Below are 18,574 nucleotides of genomic sequence, written 5' to 3'. Positions count from 1 at the left end.
CTGATCAGCTAGCAATGCAGGTTTTTTGCACAATTCGAGAACTAATTATTCAAATGAAACCTATTTTGACATAGGGAGGTATTTAAGCGCCCAGAAAGTTTCTTCGACGTTTTGGGACCCTCCTTCCTTACTTGATGGAGGGGGGAAGTTCCATAGAACTTTTTGTATGAAACGAGAACTTATAACTTATCGAGCGAATGAAACTAAATTTGGAATGTGAGTCTATTTGAGTACAAAAATGTTTTTTATGTTTTTAGCCCCTCCTTTTTTAAATTGGAAGTGAGAAGGGGCGGGGGGGGAGGGATTTCCATACAGTTTTTTGGATCACTCAAAACTTATCATTCAAATCTAGTAGCAGAGAGTATTTGAGTTAAAAGTCTTGTTGAATTATCTGAGGCGCCTCCCTTCTTTACTGAAACCAAGGAAAATGGAAGAGGAGCTCCGATTTTTTTTTTCCCAGAACTGTCGAACTAATTGGGTAGATTTTTTATTGTTTCGATTATAGTCGTTTCAGCATCTTTACGTCATTCGCAACTCATATCAACGATGCAGTTGGCGGACAGTCATTAAAAAACTTATCCGGTACAACTGTGATCGATTTTCACTTTTGGGCTCCAACTCTAAGGAAGCAACCGATTTGTCAACTGAGCAATATCACAAACCCAAACAGAAGGAAACAAATCAGCGAAGGGAAAGTATTCAGATACAAAAATATTTCTATGATATATGGTTCCCTTCACAAAATAATGAGAAATGCCCATTACTTATCAAATAAGGCCGGAATAAATATCAAATCCTTGTTTTGTCACTCGGAGTTGGAACATCGCGAGGGGGGGGGGGGGTGGGGGGGGGTTGCAATAAAAATAATGCGAAAAACAAATAAATAGGAATAAATTGCATAAAAGCTTGTATGCAACCAAGTTGCATAAAATATCATTGCACAAAACCTAAAAAACAAGTAATTTTTTATCGAAAAAATCAATGAAACCAAGAATACAGAAGGTGAACTAACTTCCATCTTCCAAAATTCGTTTTTTTCGTCTTATAATCTTTTGGATGCTTGATTTTTCTTTCGAAATTTACATTAAATACTTGAAACTTTATTTATTTCCCCCTTCGGGTTTTTGGAAATTCCGAACGGGGGGATGACAAAAGAAGATATTGATATTGGTTCCAGGATAAATGAAAAAAAAACCGGGGACAATAAATGGATACGCTGATTCTATGGTTTTCTAAAAATCCTTCAATAAATTGTTATTTGATCTTAAAAATAAACTTTTAAATAAAAGGCTTGAAGGTTTTTTTTGTGATAAGTTTAAGCACTAGATTTTTTGATTGTTATTATTTTCCTTATTCACCCCACTGTAAAGTAATGGTTTGAATCCGGATGAGCTAATACCTTTGTGGAGCTTCCTTCGTTCGGCGATATTTCCTTTGGTCTTGAGACAACCTAAGAAAATTGGGCACAAATCTTTTAGTCCAGATCAGCACCTATAAGAGTTGATGCGATTTTTATTTTAAACCAACGAAAACAGACGCGCGAGTTTCAATATCCAACAATTTGTACCGGAATTTTTTTTATTAATCCAACTTTGGATTAAGTTAACGTTTAACCTTAATTTAACCAACAGATAGACCACACTTAAAACTCGAATTGAATACTCAGCCTTCGCGATCAAGGATGGATGCCCAACTGACGATCGAAGACTCTATTCAATAACGTCCATTATTGTGACTTACCTGAAAATAGAAAAGAAAAACATTGGCATTAGTTAACCGGTTAACACATGTGTCGAATGGCTTGAAATTATCGAATCGATTGAAATCCAATATCACTGCCAAGTTCTAGAGGGGAAATTTTGCGTTCTAACATGGTACCTATATAGAGACCGACGAATGGAAAAGACGGAAGTAAATTCGGCGTAGAATTCAGTCAACATGTGGACTATTCACAGTAGTAGAATTCACAGTATAGGGATGCTGCGGTTGATATTGGCTATGGGCCAGTAGCAAATCGATAAACTCTATAAATTTGCAAGCCCCCGAGCAGCCGCTGCGGCCGGCTCGTTGACAGATGATGAAGTGCCGTGACGTTGTTTTGCGACGTCGTATGTTTGCCCGGAATTGACTTTCCACCCACAATTTTCCGTGGACAGAGAAAAACTTTTTTGTTAACTATATTTATGACTGAAACTACCATATCAAAGCTAAACTGAAAATTGAATTGGCCTGAATATATTTTTTTAACCAATTTTCAAACTGAAACTGGAAATTAAATGTTTATATTCATTTCGGGGAATCGGAAGACTATGTTGTGAATTTGGAACCGTAATTTTCCATCGTCGACTTCCGCTTTGTTTTGGTCACAAACTCATCCATGATTTTTATGGCAAAATTTTTGAGAACATTTTATGATTGTATGAGAAAATTTAATATTTCGTTCTACAAATCAACATCATTTTCGTTTTTTTTTTTCTAAAGCCATTTAATAAATTATCCAAAGGAAATTTTCCGCTGAACAACTTTGTTGAAGACCGCAACTTCGTACCCTTCTAGACAAAAAAGTTCAGCTGTTGAATATGGGTATATCTTTTGGCTTTGAAAACCAATCAATTCAACTGACATCACTGCTGGGGCCTAGCGAAGTATTGCATGACTTCTTTCCATGCAATAACTCGCTAGGCACTAGCAGTGACGCCAGTTGAATTGATTGGTTTTAAATGTCAAAAGACATGCCTCTATTCAACAGCTGATAACTTTTTTGTATAGTATGGTACGAAGTTACGGTCTTCAACAAAAAATTTCCTTCACAGAATTTCTAAAATGGCATAAAAACTTTTAGCGGGCTTGACACTACAAAAAAACGAAACGATGTTCATTTTGTAAAACAAATTATTCAATTTCACATGAAAGTTCAAATTTACTCATGTTAGCGTTACTTAAAAATTCTGCAAAAAAAATCATCGATAAGTTTTAAACCAAAAACTAGTTTTTTAGACCCCAAAGTTTGAGAAATTCAAAAATGACCCCAAATCGACTCAGCCTCCCGGTCAACGGTAGTTTTGATTAACTGCGGCTAATATTTTTGTTCCGCTCCAGCTGCAATGTTCATTTGCCAAGATTAATACCTAAATGCAGTCCTTTGCCCTGACCGATCTTGAACTTTCCCATCCCATAAAAAAACATACAACTACTGAAGATCGACAAGCAAAAAGCGACAGCAGATGCTCTCCCTCGAGGGAGTCATCCCTCCATGACCAAAATTGGTCTTTGTTGGATGAAAATTTTCCTTCGGAAAATTCTGCACTTGGAGTGTTGCCAGTTTTCTTGTTTACTGTTTTTTTTGTTAGGAACTTTCTGCCATGATCACAACTAACAATTTACGACGGCTACAGCTGGAAGTTGAAATCGCTGTTGCTGTTGCTCGTAAGTAATGTGTTGATGGAAAATCCGCACATGTCACGTTCCTACTACATTTGTGGTTTAATTTAAAGAAAGGGTGTGCGCTTGTGACTTTGTCAGTTTACTGACGTTATTGTTGTACCGGAGCCAATTTACAGCTTGATTTTTCGAGACGACAAGGACTGAAAGGTTATAAAATTGAAGTAACATTCATTCAGGCTATTGCTACTGATTGAAATTCTAATGGCTATTTATATCTTACAACAACGATAAAAAATTCACTGTTTTGCTCTACTTTATAAAATTTTAAAAACCTTGTATTCATAAAAGTTTCCATCCAGTCAAAAAAACGTCAGATATTATGCAGATTTGGTTCGCAAAATCGTAAGGAAAACGCGATAATTTGTTCGGAGAAATTGTCAAAATTGTCAAATTTGTCAAAATTGTCAAAATTGTCAAAATTGTCAAAATTGTCAAAATTGTCAAAATTGTCAAAATTGTCAAAATTGTCAAAATTGTCAAAATTGTCAAAATTGTCAAAATTGTCAAAATTGTCAAAATTGTCAAAATTGTCAAAATTGTCAAAATTGTCAAAATTGTCAAAATTGTCAAAATTGTCAAAATTGTCAAAATTGTCAAAATTGTCAAAATTGTCAAAATTGTCAAAATTGTCAAAATTGTCAAAATTGTCAAACTTGTCAAAATTGTCAATCTTGTCAAAATTGTCAAAATTGTCAAAATTGTCAAAATTGTCAAAATTGTCAAAATTGTCAAAATTGTCAAAATTGTCAAAATTGTCAAAATTGTCAAAACTGTCAAAATTGACAAATTGTCAAAATTGTCAAAATTGTCAAAATTGCCAAAATTGTCAAAATTGTCAAAATTGTCAAAATTGTCAAAATTGTCAAAATTGTCAAAATTGTCAAAATTGTCAAAATTGTCAAAATTGTCAAAATTGTCAAAATTGTCAAAATTGTCAAAATTGTCAAAATTGTCAAAATTGTCGAAATTGTCAAAATTTTCAAAATTGTCAAAATTGTCAAAATTGTCAAAATTGTCAAAATTGTCAAAATTGTCAAAATTGTCAAAATTGTCAAAATTGTCAAAATTGTCAAAATTGTCAAAATTGTCAAAATTGTCAAAATTGTCAAAATTGTCAAAATTGTCAAAATTGTCAAAATTGTCAAAATTTTCAAAATTGTCAAAATTGTCAAAATTGTCAAAATTGTCAAAATTGTCAAAATTGTCAAAATTGTCAAAATTGTCAAAATTGTCAAAATTGTCAAAATTGTCAAAATTGTCAAAATTGTCAAAATTGTCAAAATTGTCAAAATGGTCAAAATTGTCAAAATTGTCAAAATTGTCAAAATTGTCAAAATTGTCAAAATTGTCAAAATTGTCAAAATTGTCAAAATTGTCAAAATTGTCAAAATTGTCAAAATTGTCAAAATTGTCAAAATTGTCAAAATTGTCAAAATTGTCAAAATTGCCAAAATTGTCAAAATTGCCAAAATTTCCAGAATTGTCAAAATTGTCAAAATTGTCAAAATTGTCGAAATTGTCAAATTTGTCAAAATTGTCAAAATTGTCAAAATTGTCAAAATTGTCAAAATTGTCAAAATTGTCAAAATTGTCAAAATTGTCAAAATTGTCAAAATTGTCAAAATTGTCAAAATTGTCAAAATTGTCAAAATTGTCAAAATTGTCAAAATTGTCAAAATTGTCAAAATTGTCAAAATTGTCAAAATTGCCAAAATTTTCAGAATTGTCAAAATTGTCAAAATTGTCAAAATTGTCGAAATTGTCAAATTTGTCAAAATTGTCAAAATTGTCAAAATTGTCAAAATTGTCAAAATTGTCAAAATTGTCAAAATTGTCAAAATTGTCAAAATTGTCAAAATTGTCAAAATTGTCAAAATTGTCAAAATTATCAAAATTGTCAAAATTGTCAAAATTGTCAAAATTGTCAAAATTGTCAAAATTGTCAAAATTGTCAAAATTGTCAAAATTGTCAAAATTGTCAAAATTGTCAAAATTGTCAAAATTGTCAAAATTGTCAAAATTATCAAAATTATCAAAATTGTCAAAATTGTCAAAATTGTCAAAATTGTCAAAATTGTCAAAATTGTCAAAATTGTCAAAATTGTCAAAATTGTCAAAATTGTCAAAATTGTCAAAATTGTCAAAATTGTCAAAATTGTCAAAATTGTCAAAATTGTCAAAATTGTCAAAATTGTCAAAATTGTCAAAATTGTCAAAATTGTCAAAATTGTTAAAATTGTCAAAATTGTCAAAATTGTCAAAATTGTCAAAATTGTCAAAATTGTCAAAATTGTCAAAATTGTCAAAATTGTCAAAATTGTCAAAATTGTCAAAATTGTCAAAATTGTCAAAATTGTCAAAATTGTCAAAATTGTCAAAATTGTCAAAATTGTCAAAATTGTCAAAATTGTCAAAATTGTCAAAATTGTCAAAATTGTCAAAATTGTCAAAATTGTCAAAATTGTCAAAATTGTCAAAATTGTCAAAATTGTCAAAATTGCCAAAATTGTCAAAATTGCCAAAATTGTCAGAATTGTCAAAATTGTCAAAATTGTCAAAATTGTCAAACTTATCAAAATTGTCAAAATTGTCAAAATTGTCAAAATTGTCAAAATTGTCAATCTTGTCAAAATTGTCTAACTTGTCAAAATTGTCAAAATTGTCAAAATTGTCAAAATTGTCAAAATTGTCAAAATTGTCAAAATTGTCAAAATTGTCAAAATTGTCAAAATTGTCAAAATTGTCAAAATTGTCAAAATTGTCAAAATTGTCAAAATTGTCAAAATTGTCAAAATTGTCAAAATTGTCAAAATTGTCAAAATTGTCAAAATTGTCAAAATTGTCAAAATTGTCAAAATTGTCAAAATTGTCAAAATTGTCAAAATTGTCAAAATTGTCAAAATTATCAAAATTGTCAAAATTGTCAAAATTGTCAAAATTGTCAAAATTGTCAAAATTGTCAAAATTGTCAAAATTGTCAAAATTGTCAAAATTGTCAAAATTGTCAAAATTGTCAAAATTGTCAAAATTGTCAAAATTGTCAAAATTGTCAAAATTGTCAAAATTGTCAAAATTGTCAAAATTGTCAAAATTGTCAAAATTGTCAAAATTGTCAAAATTGTCAAAATTGTCAAAATTGTCAAAATTGTCAAAATTGTCAAAATTGTCAAAATTGTCAAAATTGTCAAAATTGTCAAAATTGTCAAAATTGTCAAAATTGTCAAAATTGTCAAAATTGTCAAAATTGTCAAAATTGTCAAAATTGTGAAAATTTTCAAAATTGTCAAAATTGTCAAAATTGTCAAAATTGTCAAAATTGTCAAAATTGTCAAAATTGTCAAAATTGTCAAAATTGTCAAAATTGTCAAAATTGTCAAAATTGTCAAAATTGTCAAAATTGTCAAAATTGTCAAAATTGTCAAAATTGTCAAATTTTAAAAATTTTAAAATTGTCAAAATTGTCAAAATTGTCAAAATTGTCAAAATTGTAAAAATTGTCAAAATTGTCAAAATTGTCAAAATTGTCAAAATTGTAAAAATTGTCAAAATTGTCAAAATTGTCAAAATTGTCAAAATTGTCAAAATTGTCAAAATTGTCAAAATTGTCAAAATTGTCAAAATTGTCAAAATTGTCAAAATTGTCAAAATTGTCAAAATTTTCAAAATTGTCAAAATTGTCAAAATTGTCAAAATTGTCAAAATTGTCAAAATTGTCAAAATTGTCAAAATTGTCAAAATTGTCAAAATTGTCAAAATTGTCAAAATTGTCAAAATTGTCAAAATTGTCAAAATTGTCAAAATTGTCAAAATTGTCAAAATTGTCAAAATTGTCAAAATTGTCAAAATTGTCAAAATTGTCAAAATTGTCAAAATTGTCAAAATTGTCAAAATTTTCAAAATTGTCAAAATTGTCAAAATTGTCAAAATTGTCAAAATTGTCAAAATTGTCTAACTTGTCAAAATTGTCAAAATTGCCAAAATTGTCAAAATTGTCAAAATTGTCAAAATTGTCAAAATTGTCAAAATTGTCAAAATTGTCAAAATTGTCAAAATTGTCAAAATTGTCAAAATTGTCAAAATTGTCAAAATTGTCAAAATTGTCAAAATTTTCAAAATTGTCAAAATTGTCAAAATTGTCAAAATTGTCAAAATTGTCAAAATTGTCAAAATTGTCAAAATTGTCAAAATTGTCAAAATTGTCAAAATTGTCAAAATTGTCAAAATTGTCAAAATTGTCAAAATTGTCAAAATTGTCAAAATTGTCAAAATTGTCAAAATTGTCAAAATTGTCAAAATTGTCAAAATTGTCAAAATTGTCAAAATTGTCAAAATTGTCAAAATTGTCAAAATTGTCAAAATTGTCAAAATTGTCAAAATTGTGAAAATTTTCAAAATTGTCAAAATTGTCAAAATTGTCAAAATTGTCAAAATTGTCAAAATTGTCAAAATTGTCAAAATTGTCAAAATTGTCAAAATTGTCAAAATTGTCAAATTTGTCAAAATTGTCAAAATTGTCAAAATTGTCAAAATTGTCAAAATTGTCAAAATTGTCAAAATTGTCAAAATTGTCAAAATTGTCAAAATTATCAAAATTGTCAAAATTGTCAAAATTGTCAAAATTGTCAAAATTGTCAAAATTGTCAAAATTGTCAAAATTGTCAAAATTGTCAAAATTGTCAAAATTGTCAAAATTGTCAAAATTGTCAAAATTGTCAAAATTGTCAAAATTGTCAAAATTGTCAAAATTGTCGAAATTGTCAAAATTGTCAAAATTGTCAAAATTGTCAAAATTGTCGAAATTGTCAAAATTGTCAAAATTGTCAAAATTGTCAAAATTGTCAAAATTGTCAAAATTGTCAAAATTGTCAAAATTGTCAAAATTGTCAAAATTGTCAAAATTGTCAAAACTGTCAAAATTGTCAAAATTGTCAAAATTGTCAAAATTGTCAATATTGTCAAAATTGTAAAAATTGTCAAAATTGTCAAAATTGTCAAAATTGTCAAAATTGTCAAAATTGTCAAAATTGTCAAAATTGTCAAAATTGTCAAAATTGTCAAAATTTTCAAAATTGTCAAAATTGTCAAAATTGTCAAAATTGTCAAAATTGTCAAAATTGTCTAACTTGTCAAAATTGTCAAAATTGCCAAAATTGTCAAAATTGTCAAAATTGTCAAAATTGTCAAAATTGTCAAAATTGTCAAAATTGTCAAAATTGTCAAAATTGTCAAAATTGTCAAAATTGTCAAAATTGTCAAAATTGTCAAAATTGTCAAAATTTTCAAAATTGTCAAAATTGTCAAAATTGTCAAAATTGTCAAAATTGTCAAAATTGTCAAAATTGTCAAAATTGTCAAAATTGTCAAAATTGTCAAAATTGTCAAAATTGTCAAAATTGTCAAAATTGTCAAAATTGTCAAAATTGTCAAAATTGTCAAAATTGTCAAAATTGTCAAAATTGTCAAAATTGTCAAAATTGTCAAAATTGTCAAAATTGTCAAAATTGTCAAAATTGTCAAAATTGTCAAAATTGTCAAAATTGTCAAAATTGTCAAAATTGTCAAAATTGTCAAAATTGTCAAAATTGTGAAAATTTTCAAAATTGTCAAAATTGTCAAAATTGTCAAAATTGTCAAAATTGTCAAAATTGTCAAAATTGTCAAAATTGTCAAAATTGTCAAAATTGTCAAAATTGTCAAAATTGTCAAATTTGTCAAAATTGTCAAAATTGTCAAAATTGTCAAAATTGTCAAAATTGTCAAAATTGTCAAAATTGTCAAAATTGTCAAAATTGTCAAAATTGTCAAAATTGTCAAAATTGTCAAAATTGTCAAAATTGTCAAAATTGTCAAAATTGTCAAAATTGTCAAAATTGTCAAAATTGTCAAAATTGTCAAAATTGTCAAAATTGTCAAAATTGTCAAAATTGTCAAAATTGTCAAAATTGTCGAAATTGTCAAAATTGTCAAAATTGTCAAAATTGTCAAAATTGTCGAAATTGTCAAAATTGTCAAAATTGTCAAAATTGTCAAAATTGTCAAAATTGTCAAAATTGTCAAAATTGTCAAAATTGTCAAAATTGTCAAAATTGTCAAAATTGTCAAAACTGTCAAAATTGTCAAAATTGTCAAAATTGTCAAAATTGTCAATATTGTCAAATTTACAAATTTTTCAATTTACTCAATTATTTTTATGAAATTTCTCAGTGTATCAATGGGTGTCAAAAATGTAGTTTTTTATTCATTCACAATTTTTCACAAACAACCCACCGTGATGATCTCCGTTCGAGTCCACTCTTCCTCGTACATACTACTCATGTTGGACAACATTGGAATAGCTCGAAAAAATAGCCGCCGATATCACAGCTTAAGAAGATACACTCAGAGAAAAAGAAAACAGACAAAACGAAACAAATAATTTCGTTTCCCGACAAATCACACCAGGAAATTTCCTGGCACTTTAGCACATTCTAAATAAGACTTTTTTTATTGCTTCTTTTGGCTCACTTCACCCACGCAGGGTTTCGAATTTCTATAATTCAACTTAATTCACGACCAACACGCCAGTCTTCGATGAACACATGCACTTCCTCGATTTGAGCACACTTTTTTCCGAGGATCGATCCAGACGGTTTGGGAAAATTTCCACCAAAAATTAAAAAAAAACATTCAACCGGACTGGATTTGTCAAACGATTTTTTTTGCTCTGTTGTTTCGGAAGTTTTGCTTATTCTTATGATTATCTTCAGCCGAAAAAAAAATTATAAATCACTTTCCGTTGGCTCCACCCATTCTCGGGGAGCGAAATTTATGGCACCAATTTTTGCAACTTAATCACGTCCAAGGAACGGCCGAAATTTTCACTGGCAAACTCGAGCAAAATCAGGAGGAAAAAATCCGCCCCAACACATACACACCCAAACACGATTTTCCACTTTTGCGATGATTTCTTTTGATTTTTCCCACTCAAAACACGACGATCACTTTCCCGGGGCATTTTTTGGTTTCCATTTTTTTCTCGGTGTTTTCTTTCCTCTGTATTGAGTTCAGAATTTGACTCACAACGTTAAGTTTGTTGGTTTTTGTTTCTCGTTGTTGGAAAAACAACTTCACAAAAGCAGACCTGTTGGAAAAACCCGACTGATTTAGAGCATTTGGGAATATGCAAAAAAAACCTTAGTTGATCTTCCTGTTTTTAAAAGTCTGGTTTTTATTTGTTTCCTTTTGGTTTTTCTTTTGATTTATGGGTTTTTCAATTTTTTTCTCTATTAAATTTTGAGTATAATATAATGTTATTTTTTAATTAAAATTTAATTTTAAGAACAGTCTAACCAACTTCTTTCCATGAGTTTGTCATGATCAACAAAGTAAGTTTCCACCAGTGCTGCGAACTTTGAGCTGCCACGTTCTATGTCTGTCGTCGATTAGCCTTTCGACTATAAGGATACGAAAAGTAGTGAAATGGGAAGGGGCGACGTGAAGAAAATCGAAAAATTTTCACACCTCATCACTGACTGGAAAACGAGATCACTCGATGGGAGCAGCGCGAGTCAATGCACTTTCTGCTTTTAATGATTATACTAGTTTACAGCATTTTTGATGATCACTTTTTATGTGAATTCTCTAAATCCGAAAATTTAATTAAAAAAATCTCAGTTGAATAGTTTTTAAATTATGTACAAAAATATAAAATTTTCTAAATATAAGTATCATAGACAACCGTCACAGAATTTTTGGGTAAAATCACAGAAAGTCAGATTTTTTTTCGTCAAAACACAGATTTTTTTCGGCAGCCTTGCTATGGACATTTTGCTTGGGAGGCGGAGGAGCAAAAATATTGATTTTTCTATTACTATTTTTCTTCTTCAATGGTTTATTGCTTTTCTTAAAATATTTTTTTCCAAAAGCCTAGATTAGGACAAATATTTCACATGGAGACTGCCACTCAATTTCATGCGATTTTCAGCCATTTCAGCATGTTCAATTTGAGCAGATGCTGCCATCTTGGATTTCAAGATGGCGTTGGACAGCAAAATTAGATTTCTACTTGTTAAGCCTCTTTCAACCAATACTCATTTTGAAGATGTTTCATGAGATTTTCAGTAACGTAATTTCATTTTAACGACAGTTTTCGGTGGATTTCAGATTCAAAAACGTTTTCACCAGTTGTCCAGACGCTTCGAGCTACTGTGGCTTTCGCTCCTCTTCAGTGGACACTAAAATTATTTATTTCATAACTGAATTTTAATCTTATTCACAATATTTTTTAAAAAAGTATGTATATTTAAAATCCGTCGAAAAAAAAACCAAAACAAAATTACAATTTTTAATAAAATAAAAGTTTCAAGAGAAAAAGCCAAAATTTTCAATTCTCTTCTCGGCAATACTCATATTGTAGAGATATACATACCACTTCGATTGATTTGAAGTATTTCAAAGATTTTCAATTAATTTTTTTTATTTAACTCAAAAAACAACACACATGACTTATCAAGAATGTCTAAAAATAGGAATTCCAATTCAAATATGTGCAAAAGATTGAGTCGATTTGGGGTCATTTTTGAATTTCTCAAACCCTGGGGTCTAAAAAGCTTCGTTTTGGTTCAAAATTCATCAAGGATTTTTTGCAAATAGTCAAGAAATACCTCGCTAGGAAGCTAGTCGTGATGTGAATTGAATTTGTTGTTTTTGAATACCAAGAAACATAGCCTTGTAAAACAGCTAATAACTTTTTTACTTTATAAGATACATAGTAAATGTGCTGCATTTGATCTTTTCTGTAATAAGAAATTTGTTAGTTATATACGATACTACCCAAGCAACCAAAAGTCGCGTTTTTACTTAAAGATGGTACTCCGAAGTTCACATTTTTCTGAAAAAATGTTTTACGGGAACTTCAGGTGGCTCTTGTCGCGTAAAAGTTACTCAGGAACTTCCATCGCCCTTTGAAAGGTTAAACTAACGATAACGGAACTACTAAGCGCTTTTAATGGAACTTCTTTCAAGAAGGTCGATAACGTTCGCGTAACATTCTAAAACGTACCTTTAAGATACTTGAAGGTGTTTTAAAGAACCTATATGGGAATTCTAAGCGACATGTCAAAAATGTCTTTCAAGAAGGTCGATAACGTTCGCTTAACATTCTAAAACGCACCATTAAGATATTTGAAGGTGTTTTAAAGAACCTATATAGGTATTCTAAGCGACATGTCAAAAACGCCTGTCAATTTCTTGTCATGGTATTTGTTTTGTTTGGATGCGAATTTTTGTTATGATTCATATTGTGTACTGAAAGTCCTTTGAACGAAATAAGGTACCTTCTCAATCATCTCAAATGACATTAAGTTTAAATACTAATCATTACAGTGGCAATTAGCTATTGCTGGATTGGTCGAGAGGCTGGTGAGTTTCATTGCAACCTAGAGAGCTACGGTTCAATTCTCTAGGCATAAGCAGCTTTTGCAATCAAAACAATATAATTAAAACCAATGAGATAGACCATGATAGATCGGCAACCTAGCAATTTGACATCTGATTGTCAGAGCTGGGCTGATTAGCGTTCTCTTCAGACACAAACGAGAGCTGATTAAGCTTCTATGGAACCTATGGGTAGTGATCTGGCAACATTTTTTCAATAATCCATCACGAAAATTTTGTTAGCGTGCATCGATCTAGCAGGGAAAATACCAGACTGGAAAAACAACCATCGAAACTATCTGCTCGACGAGTCGGAATCGTCCGTGATCGGACCCATCTTCGGGAGGAATTACCGACTGGGCATTTTTGTGACTTTGGTTCGCAAATGAAAGTTCCGGTGAAAAGTCCCAAAAGGGGAACTCGGTGCTCCACGGAGACAAGAAGCATCTCGGCTGGAAAATCCGGTCTCAGGAGCGTTTAGGCCAGCAGCTCAGGAAAACGAGACGGGTCGGTCAAACAAGAAAGGCCAAACGACCACAAAGTTCAGTGTCCGAATACTAGAGCCAAGTGCTCGTTCGGGCCATAGACACGCTCTGCAAAAATCAATAAAACGAAGAAGGCGTCGGAAAGCCGTTAATACTCAAGCAAGCGCAAAAAGAACCCCAGCCAACTCTTTTTGGCAATACTCATGTGAATACCTTTGGCAAAGCCTTCGCCACGTTGCCACCACACCTTTCACCTATAAATCACCATCTATATGGCAAGCCCAGCTGCACAACATCCTCACCGGAACAAGCCGGACAGCTACGAGGGCCGCGTTCAGTGGTTGAGGTCGTATCGGATTTCTATTCCGGTCGCTTCCGTTCGCCGCACTAGTGGCGAACATCCGGTGGAACAGCCGCCAAATTTGACCGCATTCGATCACCGCACCAGTGGCGAAAAATCCCGGGGGACAGTCGCCGAATCCGACCGCATCCGTGGCGATATCCAGGTGGAGTCCGATGGCCGCACAAGTGGCGAACATCCGGTGGTACAGCCGCCGAATTGGACCGTTTTCCATCGTCGCATATGTGGCGAACATCTGGTGTAACAGCCGCTGAATAAAACCTAATTTCATCGCCGCACAGGTGAAAAAAATCCCGAAAGACAGCCGCCCAATTCGACCGCATTCGATCGCCGCATCAGTGGCAAATATCCCGGTGGAATCGCCGCCAAATCCGAATGCGTCAGGTCGACGCACCAGTGGTGAAATCTCGGTAATTCAGGTGCCGAATATTACCGCATCCGATCGCCGCATCAGAGGCGAATATCCGATGGATGAGGGGCCGAATCCGACCGAATCCAATTGCCGTATCCGTGACGAAATCCCGGTAGAACAGCCGCCGAATTCGGGTGCGTCCGATCGCCCCACCAGTGGCGAGAAATCTCGGAGACTCAGGCGCCGAATTTGACTGCATCCGTGGCGAAATCCCGGTGGAATCCGATGGCCGCACCAGTGACGAACATCCGGAGGTACAGCCGCCAAATCGAACCGAATTCCATCGTCGCACAAGCGGAAAGAAAATCTCGAGGAACAGCCGCCCAATCCGACCGCATATGATCGCCGCATCAGTGGTGAATATCCCGGTGGAAACAACGCCGAATCAGAGTGCGTAAGGTCGCCGCGACAGTGGCGAAATCTCGATAGTTCAGGTGCCGAATACGACCGCATTCAGTGGTTCAGGGTCCGAATCCGACCAAATCCAATCGCCGCATCCGTGGCGAACATCCGGTGGTACAGCCGCCGAACTGGACCGAATTCCATCGCCTCATCAGTGGCGAACAGCCGCCGGTGTCAGACCGGGTTCCATCCAGAGGACTGAACCAGCTGTCAAATCGCATACAAACGCACCGTACCAAATTTTTGGTACCAGAACGTCAGTGTGGTTCCCGAAATTAAACACTTCACCCCATAAAAGACTCAAAATAGGGTAACATTTTTGTTGCCAAACGCATCTGTTGTTGTCATACTGCAGATTTAGAATGAATTTTTACAAGGATTATGCTGAAAACTCTGCATTTTGTGCCCAACCATAATTTATTAATGTTACCAAAGATCCCTTTGATTGACATTCTCGAGCCGCAGATATCATTTTAAGGATTATTAAAAATTGCCTCTGGTTGAAATTTTTGCAATGAGGACGCCATGTTGCCGCTATACGTGTTTCACTCGTTTCATTTTTCTTCTTCCTGCGGGTTTCTTGACTGAAAACTTGGTACGGGAGTTTTTGTTTTCTTCAGCCTCTTGGTTCCATCGCCGCACCAGTTGCGAAAAAATTCAAAAAATTCCGGGACAGCCGCCGAATCCGAGGAATCCGACCACCGCATCAGTTGCGAAGAATTTTAGTGGTTCAGGAGCCGAATCCGACAGCATTCGATTGCCGCACCAGTGGCAATATTCCGGTGGTCCGCGGTCATCATCCGAACTTGCCAGACTTCCAGGAGCATTGCCGATCATCCGACAAGGTGAAGGAAAACATCGAGGGAAGAAGAGCCCTCAGTCCGCACATCGTAAAGTTGTGACGCACTACAAGTTCTCGCTTGTGGGGCGGACCACGCTAAGCCTATTAATGTGTGGTGGTAGAAGCAACTCTATCTGTATCTACCACTTCATGGTAGTAGGCTCGTGAGGAACAAAAATTTGATATGTGATGGTAATGCTTCTAGACAAATTCTACCCGCTCATTTTCACCATCTTTCATTTCTTCTAACCTTCTATCCATCTATATAAAAATTTCATAATCTTTAGATGTCCCTACTAAAAAGGACATCACTTTTCACCGCTAGGCCGATAAATCAAAGTAACAAAACAAAAATTACGGTGATTAATCTCTTCATAAAAGTAACACACAATCTTGGGGAAGATGGGTGGGTTGAATTCGTTAAAATGTTGCACAATACACACAAAATTAACTTTAGCTTGAATTCATTCATTGTGGCACTGACCACAATCCGCCACTATAATAAATGTCTTCGACAAAGTTGATCAGCGGAAAATCTCCTTTGGAGAATTTATAAATCCATAAGGAGGCTCGGTTCCATAGAAGAAACAAAAATGGTGTTGGTGTTTTTCAGTACAAAATATTCAACTTTTCCCATACAAACCTAAAAATTCAAATTTACTCATTTAAAAGTTTCTTAAATTTTTTTCAAAAAATCATGGATGAGTTTTGAATGAAAAACGAAGTTTTTTAGACCCCAGGGTTTGAGAAAATCGAAAATGATCCCAGATCGACTCAGTCTAATGTGCAAACCACACAGCAAAAATTATTTCCTGTAAAATTACGCAAATGTCCTGTAACAAAAACGAGCAGGACATTTACCGTTATTTTACAGGTCGAAATACAAATTGCGTGAAATTTAATTTTTAGTGTACAACGTTTTTACAGGACATTTGCTGTAATAATAAATTAATCTTCGTTAACTTTTATGGAAAACAATTAAAAATTACATGTTTTGTTAATTACAGGTTGATTTATATTGAAGGTTGCAGTTTCAGTGACACGTATTAGTCAACATTTTTTTCTGTGTAGCCTGAGTGAGTCCTGTTTTGACATTTTGATCGGGAACTGTCAAATAATTTTATTACCGTTTCAAAATCAAGCACTTTGTGCCTTTTTATAACAAGCAAAAAAAGTTTAGAACAAACTTCTTGGTTTATGTTTTATTAAAGTTTTAATAGAGCATTCAGAACTCTTTCACGTGAAAACAAATGGTTGAATCAAGAATCTTAGCATTGTTCATGGCCATAATGAAACAGTTTTCAAACTAACTGCAAATGCCATAATAAAACCATACTAAAACTTTCAAAGTTTGGCTAGTTAGCTTAATCTGTTGTTCTTGGGATGTTAGGTTAACAGTTTGAAGTATGAAAGTAATGTTTGGAAAGGATAAAAAACTCAATTCAAACATCAGTATCTTCAAACAATTTTGAGTCAAAATGGGCTCTGAGTTCATCTTTTTTAAACTAGGTGAGAAGAATGAACAAATTCATTTAAAAAAAAAATCTAGAGTATATATCAACTCTCATCCGTCCCAATAATTTTTACTCGTTAAGGTCCCTGGAGTGTCAATTTGACACTTTTTACAAAAACCAATATATCTCTCCTGTTTCTCTACCGATTTTAACTAAATTTAAAGTTTTGGAAACCTCATAACGTAATTAAAATAGGTTTCTCATATTTCTTATATTTGTGTTATTTCAGTATCAGAGCGCTAATGTTATTAGACCACTAGAATCGGTATGAAATTTTCTTTTCGATAAATATAAATTAACTAGCTGTTTTTACCCGGCTTTGTTCGGATTCACATAAAATATAAATCAAAATAATTCGTTTGACTTTTAGTAATTTTGGAAGCCTTGTATTCATCTTTAAATATTGGGTTTTGCCCATGTTTTGCCATGTAAGCTTTGTAAGTTTTGTTAGTTTTTATAAAGTTTTGATTGAGATTATTTACTGTGTTTATCATTTTCATAATATTTCCATTGAATGTTTATTCATCCTTTCACCAAAAATTCTTTACCATACTCAACATTTTTTTAGTAAGCTTGAATCGATTGAATCAATTGAAGTAAAAAAATAAGGCAATTTTTTTTAACTTCAAATGAATTTTTTTTCTATCTTTACCATTCTTCATCTAAATTAGATGGATGATCTCCAAAAGAGATTTTCATCAGATGATCAAATGAAAATCTCTTTTGGAGTTCATCCTACTTTCAAAGATGGATCTTCCCGAACAATGGAATATTCTAAATTTACTTAGAAATTTCTTCAAAAAATTGAACCTTGTTCAACTATTTATGCTAAAGACTCACTTTGCATGTTTTCAATTGGATGTATGTATGTTGTATGTTGGTAATCCACCATGGGTGCACGGATTCACCGCAGTTTCTGCCAAAGTATGTGCTCACATGCATTCTTTAGATTACTATGTTCGACAAATCTTCAATGCAGCGCGCCATCATACCCGGACCCCATGGCTTCGTATGAACTGTTATGGAGTGAATGTATTGTGTTGATGTAGGTATATTTTGGAAGAACGAATCAATCAGGTGGGCTAGTTTACTTACAGGTATTCAGGCATCCGTGTATATACCTGACCAGCTGGCAACTGATTGAACATTCCTATTATATAGTCAGTTATAGTATGAAACACATCTTACCTGTCGGCAACTTATGGGAGTCGAACCCAAAAGTTTTTCTTGCCGATACCGGGAATCGAACCCAGTACGCCTGGCATACCAATACCAGACTCGCGCCAGCCTATCCGCTAGACCACATCGGCGCTTTCTGCATGTTTTCAATTGGATGTGTACATTTTTGATATCACAATGTTTTGATATCACACTAAGGCTGGAACAAATATCAATTTCTTCTTTTGTCTCCCCCCCTTCGAAATTTCCAAAAACCTGAAGGGGGAAATAAATAAAGTTTTTAGTATTTCATGAAAATTTTGATAAAAAATTCAACTATCCGAAAGATTACAAGACCAAAAAAGAAATTTTGGAAGATGGAAGTAATTTCACCATGTGTATTCTTGATTTTATTGAATTTTTCAATAAAAAATTTCATTATTGTATAGGTTTTGTGCAATGATATAGCATTCATTTTTTTGCATGCAAGATTTTGTGCAATTTATTCCAATTTATTTGTTTTTCGCATTATTTTTTATTGTC

The 18,574-nt window shown here is 32.8% G+C and overlaps 1 protein-coding gene across 14 annotated transcripts in view; it reads right to left on the bottom strand.

Moving 5' to 3' along the window:
• The window catches only part of LOC129740291 (tropomodulin), a 303,884-nt gene that overhangs the window by 226,578 nt on the left and 58,732 nt on the right, over window positions 1–18,574 (bottom strand). The window contains exon 1 of one of the 14 annotated variants that reach the window (XM_055731918.1): window positions 1,400–1,532. The exons of the other annotated variants lie outside the window; for them this stretch is intronic. The gene's annotated coding sequence lies outside the window, so the exon portion shown is untranslated. Of the gene's footprint in view, window positions 1–1,399; window positions 1,533–18,574 lie in introns of those variants that run through there. 14 annotated transcript variants of the gene reach the window in all.

This window comes from Uranotaenia lowii, chromosome 1, assembly GCF_029784155.1.
Source record: "Uranotaenia lowii strain MFRU-FL chromosome 1, ASM2978415v1, whole genome shotgun sequence".
NCBI classification, from domain to species: Eukaryota; Metazoa; Arthropoda; class Insecta; order Diptera; family Culicidae; genus Uranotaenia; species Uranotaenia lowii.
This window is presented reverse-complemented; position numbering and strand designations above follow the sequence as displayed.